At 42.4% G+C, this 26424-nt stretch overlaps 1 long non-coding RNA gene across 1 annotated transcript; it reads right to left on the minus strand.

The window, feature by feature from the left end:
* Positions 1–5169: 5169 nt before the first annotated feature.
* Positions 5170–13439, minus strand: LOC310844248. Its single transcript, XR_014564024.1, has 2 exons — positions 13331–13439; positions 5170–5631 (listed from the first exon to the last, which is right to left on the minus strand). It is a non-coding gene; the product is annotated as an uncharacterized lncRNA (long non-coding RNA).
* Between the last annotated feature and the right edge of the window lie 12985 nt (positions 13440–26424).

A 26424-nucleotide genomic window follows, 5' to 3' on the forward strand; every position in this document is an offset into this window, starting at 1 on the left:
CCACACAGACTGGCAGAAGTTTCCCAGGGTTTCTGACAGGGAACATTTCCAATCCTACCTGGAGATACTGCAGATTGAACCTGGGAACCTACAAAGCAGATGCTCCACGACTTAACTAAAACACATTGTAGGAGATGCCACGTTAACTAGCAGGACCTAATCCACCATTTGGAATCAATAGCTCAAATCATCTGAACTGGGGTGGGGAATCCTTTCCCCCCATATTTCATCATGTGGAAGCTTGGAGGAGGGCATGTGCTGGGGTAAGGTAAAGGGGAAAAGTAGCTGGCCCTTGTCCTTGTCCCGTGGCTTATATTCTAGCCGAGTCAAAAATGTATACGCACCCATCCTCCCACATATCTCTCCATCCTCTATCCAAGAAAGCAAGAGGTATTAGCTAGGCAACTAGAGGTTGCCAGCTAGGCAAGTGTGGCTGAGGTGAGCAGGGGCAATGGGGTCTGTGGCCTGGAAAGAGCCCTAAGGGCCAGGTAGAGAGGTCTGGAGGACTTATTGAGCTCCCAGGGCTGACATTCCTCACCACTGATCTAAACCATTATTTAGGTTCTCTTGAACACTGGTCTTTAGCTGGTCGGTCGGGACCCGCTAGTGAGTTGCAGTCTGATCCAAGGTGGGTTATAACAGAAGCACTACCACCATGCAAAGATGTAGTAAAAGATTAAGAAATGGGTCCTTGGTCTGAAAAAGTTGGAGATTGTGTCCTCCCTAAAAGAGGGCACGTGCTGTGGTGAGACCTGGAGACTGACCTCCTGGTTGTGGGTGGGTCTATTGGATAGCCACTATGCCCGATTGGTAGGTCCCTCATTGCTGGGTGTAATCTGGCCAATGGGTGTAGTTTAAATGGATTGAGGGACCTATATAATCCCTTGCACGTGTCCCAGAGGTTTCTCTTTCAGTTTGTGCATCGGAACACCCGCCCACCTCTCCCTATATTTAGGGTATTTTTGCGATTGACCTTGCTATGCCGTCATGTGTCGTCTGTCATTGGAACAGGGGCACGGCAGGAATTTTCCCCACTTGGCTGATTGGCTGTGGCCATTTGGGCCAATTGCCGCATAGCAATTCATCACAACTTGTAAGGTTGCAGATAGGTACTGGTTCATGTGATAGGGATGGGAGAATGGTCTCACCAACCCTATGTGAAGGGTATTCTGTTAAAGGAATCCAGGGACTCAACTTGGTTTGGTCAACTCCCGTGAGGAGGTTGTGCCATGCCTGAGTCCAGGGGAGCATCTGGGGAGTGAACAGAGTCTGTTCCCAGGCTTTTCAGCTACCTCAGGTGTTCACCCTTGGCTGACCTATGATAGAGCTCTGGGTCAGCACTACCTGCAAGATTGTAGGGAGCTAGTCGAACCAGAGCCTATGCAACCACTCACTTTTCTGTAATCAATAAAGTTGTGGGCTAAATTCTGCCAAAAACCAAAACTAAAATGTGTCTTTATTTAGGGGGGAGGTCTCCGGGTCTGAACACGCAAATATCTGATCTTGAACATCTCCTTGGTGTGTGTGTGTGTTTGTGGGTGTGGGTGTAGACAGACACTGGTATGCAGATAGTTTAACACATGGCTCATTTCTCAACTCATTTGTGTTGGATTTCCCCTGTTTATGTGTTTGTTGTTCAGCCAAGCATTCATTTCAGGACCAACTTAATAGCAAAGGTACGAAGCGAATGTGTGATTTAACAATTTTTATGAGACAGCTTGGCTTGGGGATTACTCTTTTTTTAAAAGTTGCTGTTGTTTAGAAAAGCTGATTTAGTAGTGTACCAAACAGCCTTCCCAAGAGATAGTTCAATATTCCCAGTATTGGGTGTTGAATAAAGACATAGTGTAAATATAGATATAGGCGCATGGCATGGACGGGTGATCAAAAACAAATGTTCTGATAGAATGGCTAAGGAAGGGCTTTAAGCCACTTTAAAATCACCAGGGGCCTTGATTACTCACCTTTTCATTTTGCCCAGAAGCATGTGAACAAATATATAGCAAGAGATGGAATTCAATAAAGGCAACAAAACATGGTGTCAGAGCTGAAGGCTGCTGAGAGTCTTTCTCCTGCAGTCTGCCCACTTCATTCTCCCCATGAGGGTAGAGCGTTGCAAAGAATACACAGTATTCCCAATCACATATATTCTTTTTAAAGCAAAAATATAGAGTGGGTGGCACAGATAAAGCTGCTTGCGAGAGGGAAGATATGATTGGAACGGATGTGCCGCTAAACCCTACCCACTGTTCATTGGCCTTCCCTGACAATCCTGGAAGGCAGGAGGGACATTGCTGCTGCCTGAGTGCTGGACAGAAGGCTGCCCCCTGCTACAAGGCCCATTTCCACTTGGCCTAGGAAGCAGGGCCCAGACTCACCCTGAACAGCTAAAACACGCATAGACAAACTCGGCCCTCCAGATGTTTTAGGACTACAACTCCCATCATCCCTGACCACTGGTCCTGTTAGCTAGGGATGATGGGAGTTGTAGTCCCAAAACATCTGGAGGGCCAAGACCTATGCCTGAGCTAAAAGACTCCTGGGATACCGGAGGGACATTGCTGGAACAACTCTTGGGTTGGGGCAACTGGCTAAAATGGTTTAAAATTTTAAAATGTTTCTAGTTTTGATTCCTCTGTTTTGTTTTTGTTGGGTTGTTGTTGGTTAAATGTTTAGTTGGGGTTGGCAGTTGTTTTAATTTGGGTATAACTGTAAACTGTTTAAACAAAAAAAAATTTTTTCCTTCCAGTAGCACCTTAAAGACCAACTAAGTTAGTTCTTGGTATGAGCTTTCGTGTGCATGCACACTTCTTCAGATACCTAACAAACTGTAAACTGTTTGTTATTATTGTTGTTGTTGTTACTGGTTTCTATTGATTTATTGATTTTTTTGTTTGTTTGTGTTAAGTTGTGGGTGAACATATCAGACGACACAGTGATTCTTCCAAAGCAGCTCTTTATTTGTAAGCTGGAACAGAACTGAGCTGAAGGGCTCAGTCAGCCTGCTTATATATAGCTCCAGTACCTTGTTACTGTAACAACTTTCTAAAACTATCCAATCACTGAACGTCACTTTCGATCCTTCATTTGCATACAAACTATCCAATCACTGAACATCACTTTCGATCCTTCATTTGCATAACTATCTACAGTATCCCCCTGCTGGCCTAGGGTGAGAACTTTAGTACATAACAGTTTGTTTCTTGTATAGGGTTTTTTGTTTTTTAATGTTTGATGTTTTGTCGTGTTTTCATATATATTGTAAGCAGCCCAGAGTGGCTGGGTAAACCCAGCCAGATGGGTGGGATATAAATTAAATTATTATTAATGTTGTTATTGTTGTTGTTATCGCCCACTCCATTTCAATTTATTTGATCCCCCCCCCCCCCAGTTGGATACAAAAAAATGATATTTGTGGAAAGATAAATGTCCCTGTAGAGTCTGTGCAGGAAGGCTTATGAAATACAAGTGTCCCTCCACTTAAGTGGGGAGTTACATTCTGGGGCCCTGTGTGAATAAGTGAGGGTGCATGGGGAAGAGAGAGAGAGGCTCACACTGGAAATCGCTTGGGGCCGCTGCCCGGCCTTTCCCAAGCCTGCCTGCCTCCCTGTCTGCCCTAGGGGAGCCAGTGCATGCAGTGGTGGCTGGCCACAAAGGGAGATGGCTAAGAAGGGCAAACTGATGTCAGGATGGGGGCACAGATGCATGGTGGAGGTGGAGAAAAGACAACTCCTGGCCCCATTCCTCAATCAAAGGCGGCCTTCCCTTGCTTGGGCAGCAGCCCCTGGCAAGACAAGGCCAATTGATTGATTGATTGATTGATTGATTGATTGATTGATTGATTTCACAGCGCACAAACATGGTAGTGTGCGAGTGGGAAGTGTGTGTGTGTGCGCACATATATACACTATTCACATTACCTCAGCAAAGTCAAGAATGGGAACAGGTAAAATATGTAGTTCTGCATATTTGTAGAATATTTGTAGGCCTGCTCCAACTCCACACTCATGTTTCCATGGAGCAAGTAAGGGAGAAAATACACAAGTGTCCCGAAGCCCTTCAGCACTTACAGACATTAAATAAATGACACAATTTCCCCAGCACTTCAAATTAAATCTACAATGTCACTTACAGTCTGTCACACCCAGAAACCATGTAATCGCAGGATTCATGTTCTTAGCTAGGGGTGAGTCAAAAATTCTACTTGCCGAATTACAGTGTTTTAACTGGAACATGTATTAGGATTCTTACATAGTTTCATTTATTTTTTAATATTTCCGAAAGTTTGTAAGGAACATTGTACATGAGCTGTTTGCCTCAACATTCAGCCCTTTCATATATTTTAAGGGTGCATCATCAGCTCTGGGTGGGGGCAATAACAAGGCAAATTTGAGTGATTTGGGGGTCTTTCCCACCTCCCAAGAAACTTCTGTCCTTCTCTTCAATATATGATTGTTTGTTTCCATTTATCTCATTTTTATCTAGGTCCATGAGCTGTGGAGAACCTTTCCAAAATGATGCCTAAAAGGTACTGAAGTTTTTTTGGGGGGGTGGGGTAAAGCACAGCAGCAGATGTAGGTTTTTTATATTAAAAAAACCCAGTCAACAGCATTTAAGTTTGCTTAAAAAAATCCTACAAGCTCTGCTTTAACTAAGAAACCCATCAGAGATCTTCAGAACTCTGCAGACAGCATTCTAGACAGCCTCACATTGTAAAGCATATTGGAAGACACATACAAGCAGTGGAAGGAAAGGGTCAATGTAAAGCTTAAATAAATAAATGTGCAAGGAACAATTCACACCACTGAGCCCCTGTTCGTTATTGTAAGATAAGAAAAAGCAAAAGATAAAGCCCCACCCTCTTCCTTCTGAGGGATTATGAAATTGAATTCCTTTAACTTCGCCTTCAAAAAGACCCTGAACATATTTGTCTGCAATTTGGAAGGCTTAAATCTACTCTGGAGGACCTCCTGTGCCTATTCTTTTCATTCACTTTGGCCAAAAGTGGGGGGAGGAATTATAGTCATTTTTTAGATTCCCCATTATGGTGAATGGGAAACACAGCTTTATTTTACATAGAACAGCTCAGAATCTGAATTATAGATCAATGTGGAGGGAGCATAGATGGACTCAGAAACAGACTGGAATATTTTTATTTTTTTTAAAAAAAAAAAAACTACTGCAGATACAAGGAGAATCCTGGGGCTCAGAATGACCCTCACATATTTATCCCTTCTGTACATTGATGTGTGCACACTGTAGGTTTTTTTGTAAAACACAACACCAAAGAATCTCAGTGCAATCATATTATGTACAATTAGACCAAGACTGCATTTTTTGCTATGTTTTTCTCAATATGCTTGTGCGCATTAGTACTGTACAAAGATAAAGGTGCAAATTATCTGATGGTGAAAAGTATTATTCTACTTAAAAGGGAATCAAGGATTAGCAGAGTAACAGAAGGCAGTTAGATCAAAATTCTGAAACAATAAAGGAACAGAATGGGGAACAGCCACCTATCCAGCCTCCAAGCTCCAAGTGTTGTCTGGTAGCAAGTAGTTGTTGATCTGTTCTGGTATTACAGTAGACCTTGACAGGCAAAGCCTTGAATGCTGTTGGCTTGGAGCTGAGCTGCAAAGAACAATACAATCACATGGTTCAGTATGATATGGGTTCATGCTATAAAGGTAACATACAATTCTTCCAGGAGTTGTTTCCTTTTGTTTTTTTCTAGCTACAATGGTTGGGTTGCTTATATTTTTAGTTCGTATTGATTCAACAAATCAAGGATAGAACAACAGTTGAATCAAGGATAGAACAACAGTCGCCAAAAGGTCAGAATCTATCACTTTTGTTAATTGAATCCATCTTCAAGGCTACCGTGCTGATGCTCCAAGGTCAGGAAAGGGCAAATACCTCTATAAGAACTGGAAATGGATAGCAGTAGATTGTGATACACCAATTCTAGCTGGTGATGAGTTTAATTTTGTGCGTGTGTGTGTTTTAAAAAAGAAGCCATGAGTTGTTTGATATTTTGTCAGTTTATTTTCCACCAGGTAAATGATTCTGCTGGGTTTCAGTTCTTTTAGGCTTACCTGGTGGGCAGAAATTATTGTTAATGCATCTATTATTTATAGCATATAATGCTGTTAACAAAAGGATCCTCTAGGAATGTCTAGATATGCTATTAAAATTGGTTTGTACCCTTGCCATGTGCAAAGAGTAGCTGATATTCCTGTGTTCATCGCTCCAACAAAGCGTGGGGGTTGACATATGCCATCCTAGACTGTTAAAGTACCTGTGAAGTCACAACAAATGGTTCCCTTAGGATATTTCTAGTTCAATATTCCTTTTCTACTTGTTTGTGCATTGATTTCCACTGAAATTTTCAAAGAGCCTTGCATGATATCTAGCCTGGCAAGTGTGTGTTTGTGTAGAAGGTGTGTGTGTGTGCGCGCGCATGCACATAGTGCTGTTGTTTTAAACAGCACTCAAAACACAGCAAATGAATCTGCAGCTAAAGGTGAGCGAGGTATGAAGGAACAGATGGATTTTTTTAAAAAAATTGCCATGCATACCTGGGGATGACAAGCAGTCTTTGTGGTTAACTTGCATCCATCACTCATCCACCGCAGCCACAAGTAGTCCCTTACATTTATGAATAAATGAGCCATCACAGAACAAATAACAGCCTTTAATCAATGACCGAGCAGGAAGCAAAATTAGGTCTTAGCCACACCATAGATTTAAAGCACTATTATACCACTTTATACCAATTATGGCTTCCTCAAAAAGAAACAACCTGAGAACCATAGTTACGTTAATGGTGCTTACCTCACAGAGCTAAAATCCCCAGCTTTTTTCAACAAATCATAGTTCCCAAGATTTTCAGTGACTGGATCAGGCCATTGGACCATCTAAGGCAGCATGCTGTTCTCATAGTGACCAACCAGATGCCTTTGGGAAGCCCTTGAGCAGGACGTTAGTGCAACAGTACTTTCTCACTTGTGATTTCTAGCAACCGGTATTCTCAGAGGCTTGTTGCCTCCAACACACTCTGATTAGTGCAAAACGAAACTGAGGCCCTTTAGACTGATTTAATGAAGTGCTGTACCAGTGTTGCTGCTTACAGGTTCCATGCGTACGTTTCGAAAGGTCACATACTCTGAATGTTTCAGGATTAGCCAGGGGGAGGGTAGCGGGTTAAGTGCTAATTTATTTGACAGAGTTATTAATGATAAGACTTAGAATGGAAAACATGGTTTCTAAACTAAGCTGGGCTAGTTAAACAAAATCCACCAGCTTCCTGATAATTGCTAATGGGCTTGGGATAGGATTAAAATGATCTCTATGTAGCAAACATATTAATCCTGAAGAAAAAAACAAAAACCAACAACACTAAAGGGATAAATATTTTCTAATTGTTTAATCCAATAAACACTTGTAAACAGGTATGCTGCTGCATGATAAACACAAAACAGACTTAGGCTGCAGTCCTATGCATGGTTAGCTGGGAGTAGAATTCAGTGGAATTTGTTTCTGAGAAATAAATGAAATAAATAAAATTATGAGAAATAAAATGAAACAATTGGTGTGGTGTGCCCCCCCCCCCATCTATCTATAATTAACAGAATTGTGTTTTTTTCCCCTCAGAGAAAGTTATCTTTCTTAGGCCTCATTAATTCTTTCCCTATGTGAGAACATTGTTCCCACAGCCTTCCATGGATGAGATTCCAGTGAAAAAATGTCACTATGGGACTAGTTCTATACCAAGAAATGCCTGCCAACATTCCCAAGTGAAGGCACTTTTATCAACACATCCTTGTAGTTCCAGCACCCACATCTCTTCTCAGGAATCCCATCTCAATAATAATGTTTTATACAGTCCTCAGTCATTCACATCCCAGACCTTATTTAAACATGATGTTCAGGTGCATTGAAACTGCTTCCCCATACAGAATATCCCACGTAGCTGCTTTCATATTGAAATTGGCCATAACCACAGTGTGTGTTTTGAGCATGCCTGTGCAATATCCACTGGATTATGAAACCCTGCTGTAAGAAAACTAACCCACTTAGTGTCACATTTAGCATGACTGCACCAGTGCAACTGATATATCAAACAGATACGATCATCTACAAAGTAAAATATTACTTACCTAGCAGGGGGTGGGGAATCTAAGAAATAATATTGCACAAAAAAGAGAGTTTGGGTTTCCTTGGTGTCTCCTGCATATTTCCATAATATTGTCTCTCCTGTATAGTGATTTGTTGGACCCATAAATTGTCCATCAGGCCCTTCCATTGCAGATGTTCTGTTCTTGTTCAGTGTAATGGTGGGGATCAGCAAGAAAACATGGAAGAGAAGAATTGTGGGCAATTGGAACTTCAAAGTGAACCCAGATTTTTATTTATCGTCAAGAGGAACAGTTGTCCTGCTGCCTGCTGTCATGCCTTGTTGGGACCGCGTCAGTCTGGCATGATGTCAGGTGTTTGGTAGGCATTGCTGTCAAGCAACTGGAGATGCCAAGGAGGATATCACATCGCTGAACAAGACGCTCCTCATCATGCCTCCAGTTCCTCAAGAGGAAGAAGTAGTCAGGTACTGACAGGAAAACATCATCCAAACTGACATGGAACAGTGAATGCCATGGCAGTAGCAGTGCTAACTGTGAAGTTCTGTAACTTTTTAGAAAGCAAGAGAAATGAAGCGAAGTAATTAAGGTTATCCACAAGCAGAAGAAGATGACTGGGAGGCATGCAAATAGAAGCAGGGGTTTGTAGTTGCTGTGCACATAATAAACTGAGTATTAAAGCCACCATTCTACCTGTTCTGGACATGAGTAGATATCACAGTTTTTGTATATTCAAAAGGTAGCTACTACAGTGGTACCTCAGTTTATGAACTTAACCTGTTCCAGAGGTCCGTTCTTAAACCAAAGTGTTCTCAACCCAAGGCGCGCTTTCCCTACTGAGGCCTCCCGCCACCGGTGCCCTTCCACCATTTGGTTTTCGAGGCAAAGTTCACAAGCCAGAACACCTACTTTCGGTTTTGCGGAGTTCATTACCCGAATAGTTCATTAACAGGACTGTTCATAGACCGAAGTACCACTATACTTTTTTTTTCCAAATCCATTTTCACCTGTGCTCTGTAAACTGTTTAAGCTAGAACAGTTGAGTTTCACCCAACTCCTTCACATTTTTTTCAAACCAAAGCCCTTTTAAAAATTCATTAAGGGTAAAACTGTGTTGGAGTGTACGTGTGTGTGAAGTAAGCAGTAATATGTACTTGACCCATCCACTGGAACATCTATATCCTTTGTGTAAGTGCAGGGGCTCCCTGTAGACAATTTAATGAATGCTCAAAAGGTCAAAGCATAGCCTGCCACGGTGATGCTACACTGCATCCATTTTACTTAGGGATGATGGCTAAGTCCATTCTTTGCACCTTCAGGACTTAATGTGTGAAATGGAACTTGGTTACCCCTGGCTCCATGCCCTGCATAGAAATGCAGTTGGTTGCTGCAAGTGAGGTGGCACTCTCTCCCGCCCAACCTAGTAAACACATTTTCAGGCTAGTATCTTCTGCAAACTTATTTACAAGGCTGGCTTAACTTGAATTTTTAACTTGAATTTTCACGCAGATTTTTTAAAAAATGCAAATTAATATAGAAACAGGACAAATCAGACCTGTAAGTACACAAGTAAAAGTGACACAGACTAGAAATAGACTGATGGGTGCATCCTTATTTTTACTCCATTGACTCAAGCCACTTTGTGAAATGAACAGATACCCGTTTTACTCCCTTACTAGATAAAACCTGGCCGGTTTCCATTTAAAAAGCAATCCATTATAATTATAGAGAATCATTGAAGCAACCTCAAAATTCAGCTGGCAACTCCTCCCCCCTCGCCCCCCAGACAAGAAAACGACTACCACAACATCCCTGTAGGTCATCATTCAGTTTCTGCTTAAAAACTTGTAATGATGGAGAATGTACCACCTTCTGTTCCACTGTTCTATCAAAGGGGTTCTTCGCAAGATTTATTCCAAATCATTTGTCTTGCAGTTTGAATCCGTTGGTTTGTGTCCAACCTTCTGGGGAACAAGCCCAAATATATTCAGTTGTTACTGCATCAGAAGCGTTCTTCAGCACAGCATGTAGGAATCGGGATGGGCCAAGGGAACATAACACTATCTTCACAAAGCTATGATTCAATTTGTTTGTACGCAACATAAAACAGCTATTAATGTCAGTGATTCCAGAAATAAAATCTTCCATTTCTGCAGTCTCTGAATTGATACCATTATCTCTCCACTCAACAGGAGTGTAACATTAAGCACAATATGACTTTTATCGCAGCCAAGACATAAACAAAACAACAAGGCGGCTATTTTATTTACAACAAATACCTGCAGGTCAGATTTAACCTTGCAAAATGAAATGGTCTTTAGGTCCTAATGAAGGAGATCAGCTGTGATATCTTGCGGATTCTTTGGATACCGTGAAAATAAAAGTAGCCTAAAGTGTGGGTGCATTTCAGTTCTCTGTATTTATTCAAGTAATGCCTTATTTTGGATTTTGCAGTATGGTAGAAGGAGTTGGTAGTATCTGAATAAGGATGCTGGCATGTACATTTTATTGTGCAGTTTACAAATGCTAGTTTCTTCTCTTTGGAGTGGGAAAGGCTGGCCTCTCTCTTTTGTACACAAATATAATTAGTTCAACCAATATCTGATTAACAAAGTATGCAAGACTTTCTGAGTTGCAGAAAACCCTACCTAATGCCATTCACGCAACACGGCAAGGGCAAGGAAATGAATGTGTGTGCTCAGGCAGGGAGGAAGACATTTGCACCATACATTTAAAACACATACAATGCAAATTCAAAATGCATTGCCTCCCCCAAGAATCCTGGGAACTGTGGATTGTTGTTGGTGCTGGGAAATGTAGCTCTGTGTAGCTTCCAGGAACTCTCAGGATTCTTTGGCCCGGGGGGGGGGGGAGCCAAGTATGTGAAATGTACTCGAGAAGTATGGTGTGCATGTGACCTGTGCCAGGATTTGGGCCTTCATGGATGCATTGGAACCTTGCAAGTATAAGCTTTGCCTGTGAGACCTGTCACCACTGGAGGAATGATGTAGTCTATGCTATTGCTTGGTGTTTTCCCCTGTACAAAGCAAAGGGCAGAACTTAGGGATCTCTCCAGTAGGCACTTTGGCATGAGATGGTTCAGCACACATAGCCTAGCACCGTAGCTGTCAAGCGTCCCTCATCCCAGTGCCAAGTCCTGCTGCTGTCCCTTATTGATGATGTCCCTTAAATTTCCTGGGTTTCAAAGGAAGCAGTTCCTCTCCCTTCCTCCCTGCTGGCCAGGGAGAAGGGAGGCTCCAGCTGTGTTGCTTGGCTGCATTGCTCACCCAATAAGAAGTCTAAGAATGACTGGGGGGTGGAGCTTGCATGCCTTGTGCTGATCAAATCGGCTGCGTTGCCTGGGGACTCAGCTTTGCTCAGCGCTTCCCAGCGGAGAGGTGACAGTGGTTTTCCTTGAGTCTTGAGGCTTTGTTTGGCTGCTGGCTGGGCTTTCTGCCTTTGGCTCAGAGGGGCTCAGAAGTTGAACATACCTGTGCCCGGAAAATCCCTTATTTTGGCTGCTGATCCCTTATTTTCGAGGCTGCTGGTCCCTTATTTTCAATCTGTAAGTTGACAGCTATGCCTAGCACAGCTTCCGCCTGCTCTGCTGTTTGCACAGCTGCTGCAGTGCATCTTTCCCAGTTGCCAAATGACTTGGTTTTTTCTGCACATTTGTGCCACTCCTGAGTTGGGAACGCATTTATGGTCCATAGCTGTTACTATAGTGGCACTGTTTTGCTGCAATTTAAGGCCATTGGCTAGGGAAATCATGGACGATCACCACCACCCTATCAATACAAAAGGTAGCAGGTGTGACAAGTATCTATAGTTTTATCTGAATCACCCCTACTAATAGGCAGAGTGAGACAGCTGCTTCTGGTGGCCAATGCTGGGGCTTGGGCAGCAGCAATGAGATGCTGAAGAACAGAGGTGCTGCCTGCAGGTGTGGTAAAATTAAGCTTCCAGTTGAGTTGGCTTTAGTGTATGGAATGAGGGGAGACTCCATTTTGTACTTCAACTTGAGCAGCAAAACGCTCTGACCATCTTCCCAGCCCATTTTGGGACGCCTTACGTCAGAAAGACAAAACATTACTTCTAAAAGGGTTAGCTGTATTAGTCTCTTGCAGTAAGAAAAAGTTACCAAAAAAATCCTGGAGGAACATTCTGAAGTATTGTATCATAAAGCTTTCTTGCAGCAAGCCACATCATAAGAACCAGAATGTTTAATACCAAATAAGCGCATTTCCATTTATCTGCTGCAGGGCAGATGATCATCACATGCTTTAAGGTGATGTTGCAGCAGACAAATTCTGATGTGCCTTAATGCATGTTTAAGGAGTTCTCCTTCTTGAGCAACATGTCTTAAAAAGCTACTGATGTGCCTATGATGGTGGATATTCGCAGCACTTTAGCTCTTTCCCTAAATACAGATAAGTAAAAGGTAAAGGTAAAGGTACCCCTGCCCGTACGGGCCAGTCTTGACAGACTCTGGGGTTGTGCGCCCATCTCACTTAAGAGGCCAGGGGCCAGCGCTGTCCGGAGACACTTCCGGGTCACGTGGCCAGCGTGACAAAGCTGCATCTGGCGAGCCAGAGCTGCACACGGAAACGCCATTTACCTTCCCACTGGTAAGCGGTCCCTATTTATCTACTTGCACCCGGAGGTGCTTTCGAACTGCTAGGTTGGCAGGCGCTGGGACCGAGCAGCGGGAGCGCACCCCGCCGCAGGGATTCGAACCGCCAACCTTTCAATCAGCAAGTCCTAGGCGCTGAGGCTTTAACCCACAGCGCCACCTGCGTCCCCTAATACAGATAAGTGAGCATGTATAATTAATCTGAAAGGAACAAACCTGAGCACTACGAACAAGGTAGAACGCTTTTGTTCTATTCAGATTTCACACAAATAAAATGTAATTGCTACAGCACTTAAAGAATCTGCTGAAATGAGAAATACAGCTTTCAGCTGTGTCCAGCAAGGAAGAAAGCACACACAGTAGACATTGTTACTCCCATTAAAATTACAGTGCTAATTAAACTAATTACACACATGAGCCAGGCAAATTGTTAGCGCTTCACTGTAGAAAAGGCTTCACATCATTTAGCAGGGCAATGATTTTTGTGCACAAAATAATTAGAGGAAAAATATATGTAAATGGAATGTAATCATCCATTAGCTGAAATTATTCCTTGCCTTACCTTAATGCAAAGCTACTTCTGATGTCTGTCATTTTTCTCTTTGCAAAAGCCAAAGGTGGTATTGCAAAGCAATCTAACGAATGTCTCCTGTCTTTCCCATCTGAAAGCAAGGAAGCGTCTTTGAAATTAAAACCTGAAATTCTAACTTACAATGACAGTAATAAATCCCTTCCCGCTACCACCCAATAGGCAACACTGCTTTGTGTTCAGGCATTATGAAGTACAGTAGCAGTAAATTAATGTCATGTTTTATATTGTGACCTAGAAATTTGTTGTGTTAAGTGTTAACCAAGCCCTTTGAGGCTGCACAATTATTTTGCGAGATATATATAAAGTGTGACAGCTTTAGCAATGATCGCATATTCCTCAGTTCTGTTAAATAATGCCTAGCATCTGTCACTGACATGGGCAACTTTTTCAGTAGTTCCAAATATTTCATTTAATTAGAGACTGGCAGCTGCATAACAACAAACTTGAGTTTCCGTAATTCACCATTCGCCCCGTGGGTGGCAATACAAAGAGGATGTCCAGTTCTGATAATACTTTACAGTCCACCCATCCATGAGGAAGTTGTACCTCTGGCAGAATTTAATGTTGCAACTTTCTAAAATGTGTCTTGAAGGGTCAGAGTAGGTAACGGATGCAAAACACCCAGTCACACCAAGCAAAAAAAGATTAATTAAATGCACAGGCACTCTGCCCCCATTTTCCAGTTTAATCCTATACACTAGACCGACCAGTATTTTATACATTATGCTATAATTAGATCCCATGGAGCTTAAGGCGCCATGCATGGTTTTCCCTCTGCAGATAATGACTGGGCCAAGGCCACCCACTAAATTTCATGGCTGAACAAGCATCTAAACCTGGGCCTCCTCCATCTTAGGCTACATTGACACCATTCATTTAAGCCACTATAATATCACTTTGGACAGCCATGGCTTCCCCCAAAGGATTCTGGGAACTTTAGTTTGTTAAGCATTCTGAGAGTTGTAGGAGATTCCCCTGCGCACCCCCAGTCCCCAGAGTTCCCTGTTCTTCTTTCTTAAGTCTCTTTATCTTTAAACCAGTTTAAAGCCCTTCAGATTTGGAGGGATCCTTGAAATAGGTGGTTGTTCTTCATAAAGAAATACATGCAGCCATCCACAGTTGCGCCATTCTGACAGGGCAAGCAGGATGGGTGAGGCAGTGGCAAGGCTATTGCAATACAAATGCAGCAGCTGGAGCATCATGTTGGCTCCATCAGTGCATTTGTGCATCACTGACTTCACCACCACTACCCTCTCAACCTCCTGGTACACCACAGCAACAACAGGTATGGGGAATCAGGTGAGCAGTGCCACCCCACCAACTGCTACAGCATCCTACTAGACGCACACTAACCCCTGTTCACTCAACAGGTTCTGGACACAAAATCATCCTCCCCATTTTTTCCCCTACCGGCACAAAGCTTGGCTTTAGTAAGGGCTAAACTTTGTTCAGCCTAAAGGCTGGCAGGGATGAGGTGCCATCACTTGCTGCAGCTCTGCCCTCTGCTGCTGGGTCCTAGAGAGAGCAGGGCGTGAGTTATCCCTCTTCCCAGCTCATGCAGGAGGTGTCAGCTCAGATTCCCCAGTTCTGACTGGGGATCCCTATATTTGGCCGATTCCTTCCGCATCACTGACTTTCTACATCCAAGTAAGAAGAGGTTAGGGCTGATTTTGTTCCCCGTAGTCACTTAGCCATTCAACACCATACTCCATGCCCTTTTCAAGTCAGAAGTAAAATAGAATTCATTCTTATAAAGTATAAATGTACTTCAAGGAGAGCCTGCACGCCAAACTTCACCCAGAGTGTATTTCTCAGTCAAGTTATTAACAGTTGAAAAGGAAGTCATTGGATGAAATGGCTGCAAGACTCCTTAAAGAAGTCTAATGGCCCCGCTGGGCCTCACTGTAATATCCCCTATATGTGTGCATTGTTCTTGCTTTTCCCCATCACAGTGACACATTAGGGCAAGGAACACAGAGGCAACAGTCAATGGTCCCAGGAAGACAAATAAACAAAAACTCTCTTGGAACCCATTTTTCTTCTTTTCCTATCAGAGGAAAGCCAAGATAAACCAGCCTGCTGGAAACGGAATTACATCCTGGTATATATGACTGTTAGAGTTTAAAGATATTTTGTACTTATAACTGCAAAGGAAATTGCCCTGCTATCTTTCCATTTCTTCTTGACACTTCTGCGAAAGAACATCAATATCTCCGTTAAGACGCTGCTCTCCTTGACGGCTGAGCCTCGCCATTCCTTTTCTCTTGCTGTTAATTATTTTCATCCATAGCCAGCTATTTGTTTCCTCTGAACTGATAAATACAATCAATAGGAAGAATGCTGCAGGAATGAGGCTGCCAAAACTAATTTGGCATCTGGACAATTTGTTTTCCCTTCACCGTTATGATAGAACATGAATTTGAAGTTTGATTTGATTTGTTCCCACAAGCCTGTCATTTACGCTTTTCTACCCGGGTGTTTGGCATGCGTTGAAATGGGAATAACCAGTGACAAATATTAAACATGCATAGGAAGTCTTATGTCTCTCCTCCATTTTTTAATATAAATAATCTTTTTTGTGCATTTTCTCCCAGTATATGCATTTTTATATGCCTTTCGGAGGGAGCGCTGGATAGCTGTGCTGCAAACTTCAGAAGAGTGTGAATTTTGAAGCATAGCTGCATTTTGCTTTTTATATATTGTTCGAGAAGTTTGGGATCTTGTAGTCACTGGTGATGCTGTTAGCAACTTAAGAGCTTTCAGCAGATAAACCATCAGGAGGAGCAACAAAAATAAGCTTGGAGTTTTACTCTTTTATTTTTCCAATAAAATAAAAACACATTTTAAAGTAATGCATTTCTTGGAGAACATAAACTTGTTTCCAGCTCTAAGTGGTAAGTGACTAGAATATATTTCTTGTTTACATCTGTTACGTGTTGAGTCCCACAGTGCCACCCCCCAAAAATTGCACACATCACACGTCAATTTTTGTTTAAGGTTTTTGGCATAATTTTGGCCACAACTTTATTCAAATACAAAAAATGTGAGTGGTTGCTTAGGCATTGGTTATGACTATCTGTCCTTGCCCCCCAAGGACAGAGCTGGTCCCTTCCGGACACCACCGGAAGCCAGCGTGGGAAACAAGTATTGGGAGAGAAATGAGGCTGGGAATCAGTCCAACACTTCTCACCCTCATGTTCCAGTGGGGCTTGCACGGCCCAAGTCCGGCACCACGGACAAGGACGAAAGAATGGCAAGCCCCTGGATTCCTTTAACGGAATTCCCTTTCGCATCATTTGGAGGGATAGGCACCTTACCCCTCCAAGCACCAATTTAACCAATGCCTAACCGCCAACCTTACAAGTTGTAACGATTTGCTACGCAGTAGGCAAAAACCAAATGGCAACAGCCAATCAGCCAAATGGCAAAATTCCTACCAGGCCCCCGCTCAAAGGCGAACGACCCCATGACAGGCATAGCAAGGTCAATTGAACCCAAGAATCACCCTATAAAAGGGAGGGGGCGGGTGATCCAAAGCAAAACGGCCAAGAGGACGCCTATCGTCTGTCTCCTATATTTATAGACTCTGGCCCCTCCTCCAAATTGACAACACTCAAAAATCCCCAGCAACACAGTTAACCCTTTACAGGCTTGGGTTCCACCAAATTTGCCTAGTCATGATGGTGGCCTGCTCCCCCAACCGCAACACGTGCTCTCTGCTAGTGAGAACACGCTTTGTAATGACACAAAAGGAAATCTTTCTTTACCATTAGATCTACCTTAGCTTTTCTTTCAGTGTTGAGAGCCTGTACTGTTTTCACCTGGGACTATATTGAAAGGTTCCATTTTGATTGCCTAGGTATATAATAAGGATTGTATCTACTGACACCTCACTGTGCTTTATTTTCTAACTTCCCAGTTTCTGAAAACTGATTATTTTAGAGCTTGTACAACATAGTGGAAGGCTAGTCTATCTCCCAAAATAATGCCAATCTTTTCTACTATTTTTCCATTTCTTATGTTCTTTTGTCAAGCTACTGAAGCAAGATTGGGGCCAATGCTACTGTAGCCATCAGAGGGAAGTCTCAAACACCAGGTTGCTAATTTTTGGCCAGTGCCAGTGGTTGCTTCCATTTTGATAACACACCTTGAGGCCATCCATCCTTTCAAACTATTCCCCATATATTCTCTAGTATTTAAGCCCCATTCAGGTGTTCTGATCAAGTGTTCCAGCAATGAAGGCAAGTGGGGAGGAGCATGCTAGGTCTGCTACTCATCAAATCCTTGTTATGATTTGTAGAAGCAGGGCTTTTATCAGCCAGAGCTCAGAGGATCTCAGCTCCAGCACCTCTCAGGTGGGCAACCGTCACTATTCTAAGAGAACAAGGGAGAAATTCATGGTGAGCTCCGACACTTCTTTTTCTAGAAAAATAGCACTGTGCAAAAGTCAGTTGGCCCATAACTTGTTAGACATGGGCCCATCATCTGTTGTTGGTACTACACCACACTTCAGCCAGTGTGGTCAGCAGAAAATGCACAGCTCCAGCCGAGTCTTTCAGCAGAACACCAGTTTTCCTGCTTTCCAGTAGTCAGCCTTTTCCAGAGATAAGAAAACTCCTTTCCCACTCAGTTCAGTTTAGAATACGAAGCGTTTTTGTCTCATGGCACAAGACAAGCATAAACACACTAGCTACATAAACTTTAAGAGATGCTGGTACAATAGCCAGAGTTGTACATTTGTGTGAAGTGGAAGCAGGCTGGAAGCTGGGGAGAGAAACATGTTTGCTCTGTGCTGGGCTTTGCGTGGCTCCCAGAAACCTAATAGGGAATCAATATCTTTTGGGGTGCTGGTTCTATGAGCCCCTCCCGTGCCCGCGCTGTCCTCCCGGTGCCACCCCCCGCCGTAAAAGCAAGCAGGCCGCAGCTGCAGCCTTGCTGGAGCCCCGTTCCGCCCACCTGGGTAGGAAGGCAGCGGTGGGGAGCAAAGCCCCCCCCCGCCCAAATGCAAGCAGCTGCCGGTGGAGGAGCCAGCTGCCCCCCCCCCACTGCTGCCAGGGGAAAGCTCCAACCGAGCACGCTAAAATGCGGCCTAACCTGGCAGAGGGGCAAATCCCCCCACACACACACACAGGCAAAAGTAAAGAAGGCCGGTTACTTACCTCAGTCCAGCCGCCTGGATACACTCCAGATCCTGATCTTGATCCTGGAAGGAAGAAAGGCAAAAGAGGCTTGAGCCCAGGAGTCAGCCTCTTTTCTTTTGGCCGTAGTCCCACCCCCGGCCAGCCGGCCATTGTCCTCCCTGGCCGAGGGTGGGTCAAAGGCCAGCTCAAGCAGGTGGGTGGCACACGCCCAGGTGAGCCGCGCTTGGTGCCGCAAACCCCGCCCACCTGTAGGGAAGGGAGGGCAGATATATGTGTAATTGAAACCATATATTCTAAAGCCACGACAGTCTCCGCTGACCTTTATTCCAGGGAAACCTGACCCTGGATTCTGTCACTGCTTTGAGAATTGGGTGGTATGTAACAAAACGATGACTGTATTCCACTTATTTCCATTTACAATAAATCACCCTCTATTCTTTTTACGCTTCCTTCCTAAATCAGAGTCCCTCTCCTACAGTATCTTGAAAAAAGGCAGAGATGTGCCATCAGTTAAGAATTAACATTTGTAAATATCCACAGCAATGTGTTTTCAAGCTTCTTTGCCTCCCTTGGAATGCGCTTTGAATGGATGTATCTCAAGGTAGCGCCTTTGCAAAGCATTGTTACCAGCAGAATACGTGTACTTAAAGTTGCACTCAGAAAATCTCGCTTATACCAAACAGAGCTTTTCCATAAAGAGAGGTGGGAGGAGAGATACGTAGAAGGAAAAGAAGCAATACAAGGGGAACTTTCGTTATAATCCAGACAACACTCTGTGTCTCCTGAAAGCCATTCTCCCAATGGGAATAGTTACAAAAGAATGCAATTGTGTATACCTTTTAATACATTCAGTCTTCTCTCACAAAGAAAGCTAGGTTTCCTTTTTTATTTTTTATAAGGCCACTTTAACATGAAATATCAAAGGAAAAAAATCCTTACAAAGTGAATTAAAAAAAAAATTACGCTCAAGGGCGGGGGAAATAAATTATCTGAGCGCCCAGCATGCTTTCTATCTCCTGCCCATGTGGAAAGAAAAGATAAAGAAGCAGGCAGAGAAGCCAAAGTCAGGGGAAATGAGTGTTTAAAAATCTTGTCGTCTCTGAAGTCGGAAATATAAACAGTAGACAATAAATATGGAAATATCAAACTTTATTGGTTATAAAGTGACTGCTTTAATGGCTGCAAAATTGGATATACTGGGAGGAATCTGATATTTGTTCAAGATCTCAAGTGCCCTAAAAAGAAACATATGACTTAAATATATGATTGCTAGATATTATTAAATATTATTTTAAATGTGTGTTTGCCTCTGCATCTGTGCAGTACCAATAGCATGTTCCAACATGTTTATAGCCATTGAAAGACCTGTACAGTATTAATTTACTATATTTATTTATTATTTATTTATTCAGGGATCCCTTCCAATTTTATAATTCTATTATTCTAAGGCGTGGCTGGTGACAGGTGTGCTTTGTGAGAGTGTGGCCTTGTGAGAGTTCCAAGGGTCATGCGGAGAAGTATGGAGGACCCCATCCTTGTACTAGTGGGCTAAAGAGTTGTTGCTACTGCTGCTGTTTGGTGGCTGCTGTTGGTTTTTTTTGTTTTTTTTGGTGAGGCGGGGTTAAGCTTCTTGCTTTCCTTTTGGAGATCCTGGGATTAAATGTGCATCGCAACAAACTTGAATTAGATAATTACTCTTTCAAAATCGTTAACAGGACAACTGCCTGAAGATGAATTGCTTTGCTGTGATCGCAAGTAATCAAAAGAAATGGCTCTGACCCCGTTATCTGTGAAATTTTTACACTGCATTTTCATTCATTTTAAATTATTTATAAGGTAATATCATTATTGGAGTGCGCTGCTGTTGCATTTATTGAATGCAAATGTGTCTGCCTTTATTACTTCTTCCAGGATTATACAATGCATTGGTCTGTAGCTGTCAACATCTCCTCACGTTATGATGGCGATAAATAATGGATTGCTTCCCTCCCCCCTTGGAGAAATATATTGCAGTATGTTTGGGATTTCTACTTCTGTTGTCAATATTGGAGAAGAGTGCTCCGAGCACATAATTTTGTGTAATGGTTAGATATGACCATGATCTATTATGGGCTCATTTGGCATACAATATCACTGCTCTAGAGGATTTTATGCAGTTCGGCTTTAAGAATGCAGGGGGTTGTCCGAACTAGCTATTGAAATCCTAGCTTGGCCATTACAAATGGAACACAAAAGAGCACATTTTCCCCAAGTACCACTTCTATAAACCCAAGGACGGAGCCCAAACCCCTTTAACAGCTCAGCCTTTAACAACAGATTATCTGAACATGATTGCTAATAATCCCTTTCTCTACCACCTCTTCCTGTACAATTACATTGTGAATTGTTACAGGTGCAGAGACTGGCATTGTGCCCACCCACTATTACTGAGGCACTAATCCACTGGTTTTTAATAAACTGGGACTCTGATCCGATGAGCTTCAGTCGTAAAACAATGCATTAGGACATAAATCTTCACTGATTCCTCCAAGCTCTTTATAGGCATAAAATAATACTGTGGGAATAATACTTCCCAGAAACAGAACTCCACTCATGGGATATTCCCACTGGAGAAATGAGGTGATTTTTGCTTATTCTTCTTTTTCCTTGCAACTCCCTGAAAAGTTGATGTGTGGGAGGTGGGTAAAAATGGCCTCTTCCACCCCTTCCTCTAGAAGGTGTCGGTTGAATCTCAATCTATTCCTTCTATTTACCTAAGGGGCATTCTGTATCTAACTCAGAATGCAAGGCCCTGTTGGGCTCTTAATACTGTGAATCCCTCCATTGTGGGCTCAAGTTGTATATATGTGTAAATAAACCATATATCATAAAGGCACCACGTTCTCCACTGTGCCTCATTCCTAAGGAAACACAAACCCTGGGTAAGGGTCTGGAACCCCTGTAATTGTGCAGTGCTCAGAGATTTGGGTGGCGTGTGACACTATTCTTGTCAATATCTGGCTTCAGGACAACAGTCTTTTGGTCTAAGTTGCCTCTTGACATACAAATTGCTGTGGGCATAAATGCGGTAAGAAAATACAAAAATGTTTTCATTGCTGTCAAAAAATAATAATCTTAATGATTAAATATATGAAAATGCCTTAAAAACTTGATTACTTTTTTTAACCCTAATCTGCCTTGGGACCTCATGGTGAATAACAAATAAGAAAAACTACTACTGCTTCTACTACTACTACTACTACTAATAACATTGTTAGTTGCTTGAAGCACAGTCTACTGTGGGAAAGTGGTTTCTAAATAAACAAAACTCTACAAACTTCAATTTATTGCCTCAGGAAACCTTAGAGCAACCTTGTCTGTATTGGTATCTCAATACTGGGGGGTGGGGGGGAAGAGAAGGGTTAAGATTGAGACTTGACTAAAACTGTGTAGTGAGTTCACAGGAGGGGCACAGTCTAAATTGGGGCCTTCCTGGTTCACAACTGACAAAATGGCTGAATAGCTAAACGGTTATCCAAGCTTGCATTTTAGCTTTCATTTCCCTGTAGGGCAGTAGATATCAACAAGACAATAAATGCCACTGAGCACCCTTCATGATAATGCAGATCTTCAGATAGCTGACAGATAAACAAACAGCTTGAAAGAAAATAGATAAATCAGGAATCTGCTTTGAAAAGCAACTTCAATTAGCTTCTGCCCTGAAATCCAGAAATGCATTCCATTAGGGTATGTTCCTGAGAATACAAACTAGATGTAAGAAAGAGCACACAAAAAATAAAGCCAACTGGTAAACTGCATATTTTCTTTGCACAAAATTACACCCCTCTAGATTGCATTGAGGAATATTTTACAGTCCATCAACATAAGCAATTGAGGAATATTTACGGTAGTTAAAGTGAACTGTGGTCCACAAAAGCTTCTGCTATATTAAATTCCTTCCAGCACAATCAAAGAGTTAATATGGCAAATTAAAGGCTAACAGGGCTAATCCTCTGAAAACAGGTAAGAAAGTTAGACAAGCTCAATTTTAAAAGCAAGCAACCTCAAAGAAAATAGCTTGCGTGTCTATTACACTGCATTCCCTAGACCATGCCAGTCCATATATATTTGTCTTAGTGGCATCAGGGAAGATACAGTGCTGTGGATATTTATCCCTAATTATGAGATTGGTACTTTCCTTCATGGGATGTGGGTGGTGCTGTGGTCTCAACCACAGAGCCTAGGGCTTGCCGATCAGAAGGTTGGTGGTTCGAATCCCGCAACGGGGTGAGCTCCTGTTGCTCGGTCCCTGCTCCTGCCAACCTAGCAGTTCAAAAGCACAAGTAGATAAACAGGTACCGCTCTGGTGGGAAGGTAAACGGTGTTTCCATGCGCTGCTCTGGTTCGCCAGAAGCGGCTTAGTCATGCTGGCCACATGACCCAGAAGCTGTCTGCAGAAACGTCAGCACCCTCGGCCTACAGAGCAAGATGAGCGCCACAACCCCAGAGTCGTCTGCGACTGGACCTAACAGTCAGGGGTACCTTTACCTTTACCTTTACCTTTACTTTCCTTCAATTCAGTCTCTCCAAGGCAATTTCTGCTACCCTTACCATTACAGTCATAACTACAGTGAAGTTGAGGGGGCATTCTAACATTTCCCAACCTGGTGCCTCCCAGATATTGTTAGACTTTGGCTCCTATTGGTCTCAGCCAGCATGGCCAAGGGATACGAATGATTGAAATATGAGAACAACAACTGGTGGATACCAGGTTGGGGAAGGGTGGTGAGCAAAGTCATCCACTCCTAATTTTTCAATCATCACATGGAATCTGGAGTATTATGTCTGAACCATCCCTGAATGCATTCTTGTTTTGTTGCTACTTCTAAATTGGGAGACGCTGGTTTCACTTGCTTCGAATGTACTTAAATATGAATACAGATATATTTGTTGCAGATACAATGAACTTGCACCGAATCCCATTACTTTTGGTCTTCTTCTTCCTTAGCTTTACTTTTGATTATTCTGTGCTCCTGTTATTGCAAATGTTAAAGTATTTGCTCTAGAGATAGCTGTTGCAAAGAGCAGAACGGCCATATGTCACATTCTTCCAAGACAATTCCTCAAAGAAGCAGGCTTTGTTTATTTGCCTTCCATAAATCCACTGGGGTTTCACTTGATGTGCTGAAGAATGAGATCCCTTTGTTTGGTTTTTAATAATACTCCAGGATGAAAATTTCCATAAGCAGGAAGCCAATAAAAGTATGCCAGGAGCATGAGGCAGGGTGATGTTTGTTCACAGATGGAATGTGAGCATTTCACATGGTGCTTTTGTGCTGGTATTTGTTTTTCGCTCAGCCAGATTTACCCCATGGGCAGACTAGCCTACCACAATGCCCAAGACTTATTATGGGAAGCTTACTATTATGCGAGACTGGTGATTTTTCTTGTAGCTTCCAAGTAAACTGAAAGTTAAAGTGTTGTTGTTGTAGAGGCTTTCATTAATATACAACATCCATATACATAATATACAAACCACAGGACAGACTTTTCTTTCCTTTTTTAAATAAAAATAGTTCCTGGAGTTTTTTTTATTTTCAGCAATCAGGCTGGCAGCCACAGACTTGTTATTTACACGTTGCTACCAGTGTAAAAACACAATTTAATAATATATACTTTTCCTCCCTTTAATTGCCTGATGCTCAGAAATCATTCTTCAAAGGAACATTGACAAAGGCCCTGCCTATGCTTAAAATATATCAGTTTCAAAGCAATTTAATCATCTTGTGTACTCTGAAAGAAATGTGACGCATGCTAAGAGATAGATTCTGGGTATGGCTGAAGTGCCAGAGCTGCTGTTGCATCTATAGCCCTACTGCTGGTCAAGGTGTGGGTGGTTTTTTTGGGGGGGAAGGAGTTGCTGTGCCATGGTCAGCCCATCTCTATCCCAGAATGAGACTCTATGCTGGCTACTGATGGCAGAAGACCCACAGTGGATCCTCTCTATTTGCAGCCCACTTAGAGGCTGCACTTCATCCTCCTCCCAGTCATCAACATGGGATGGTAATGGTTGAATTGGAGCTTTAGACATCCTTGGCCAACCAGCACAGAGCTACAATGCACAGTGTTCCCTGGAAAGGGTTCAGGGCATCGAAACCACTATACGAGAACAATCCTTTGACCTTTGGAACAAGAACCACCACCAAAGATCCACCAAAGGTGTGTCTTCTCTCTTACCCATGTGGGGAAAGAGGCTGAGACAAAAGCACCATAAAGGCATCTGGGCAGCATGTTCCTGTCTCACACTGACCAGTTCCTGCATCTCTGGCCAGAGATACTTTTCGTTTTATCATCTGGCCATTATTTCTGTCGCCATGTGTCTATTGGCTCTTTCATGTGTATAAAGTTTTTAAAGCAGCTCTTAAGCAGAAGCAGAAAGTTGCCTGCAATCAGTGCCATGTGAGGAGGACTAAAGCAAAACCAGAAGCAAGGCTGACCAGTACACATCCAGTTACTCCTCCATGGAAGTTAATATCCTTTTTATTGTTCTAGCAGTCTCCTGCATCTCTGCAAGCTGTTTGACAGGCAGTTATAGATCAGTTCAGGGACAGACTGATGGGGGAAACTCCTCCTGTTTCTCTGTTGTTACTCATGCAGGTTTCAAAGCCCCAGGAATCCTGCTGGGACAGAAACGTTGGCAAGCCTAAACACATAGCCTCCAACATTTCTCCATTGAAAATAGGGACCTCCTATTCAGTAGTAGTAGTAGTAGTAGTAGTAGTAGTAGTAGTAGTAGTAATGTTACTATTTCTACCCCATCCATCTGACTGGGTTGCCCCAACCACTCTGGGAAACTTCCAACATACACTGTATATAAAATAATAATAAAGCATTAAGCATTAAAAACCCAAGGTGAAATTGTCCCTCTGATTTTAGTATGGTCAGTTTCAAGCTAATGGCTCCTTGATTTAGTTGTAAGCACATTATGAATTCCTGCCATAGCTTGTGTTGAAAGTAAGAAACACTGAACCAACTTTTTAATCCCAGGAAAAAGTGCACAATGCTGCTGAAAAAGATCATTAGTTAAATATGAGCTACATAGAACAATAGACAAATTAATCTCACAAGGATATACTTAGATGACAACAAAAATCTGGCTCCAGATGGCTTACTAACAAAAAAATTTGCAAACAATATTTAATATTGTTTTAATAGCAACACCTGTACGATATCAAGCACCAAACACAAAAGAAATATTCATTTGGGGGGGGGGGCCCATTGGGAATAATTGTTTGGATCTTGCACCCACCAGGAAAGAAATCAGAAATGTAGTAAGACTATGCTTTAGGCCAAGTTTACCTAGCAGCAGCCTGAATAAATACCTGATCAACTCTTTATGTATTGTGTCTGTTTTTTAGTTCATTTGTTTACTACAGCTACCAGTTCAATTAGCTGTTCTTATAACATGCTGCTATTTGTTGCCTATGGGGATGTGATCCTAAATGTACTTATTCGTTTAATTCAGTGAAGTTTTACTCAGGAGTAAACATTTTACTATTTAAGAGCCATCTGTGGTCTCTAAGAAATTAGGAATAGCTGTTTTCTAATAAAAACAAATACACAACTGATCAACTTACCTAGAAAAGCTATAAAATTGTTTCCACTGGTTTTTTTAAGACTCTACGCAAGCATATGGCCGATAAAGGCACATCTTTGGATAAAACAGGCTTGCGGCTTGGTAAACCAATTATGCTAATGTTCAGTTGTGCTCATCACATGAACCAGAAAACCAATTTCTTTATTATTAAATCAACTTAAGATCCCACATTTCATGTAAGTGACAATTTGCAAAATTCAAATTGTCAATGTGCACTACCCTATTCAAGACTCAAGGCTACCGGAAACCAGAGCTTGGAAAGCTCATTTTAAAAAGGAACTGGTTCA

This window comes from Podarcis gaigeae, assembly GCF_964106915.1.
Source record: "Podarcis gaigeae genome assembly, chromosome: 5".
NCBI lineage: Eukaryota > Metazoa > Chordata > Lepidosauria > Squamata > Lacertidae > Podarcis > Podarcis gaigeae.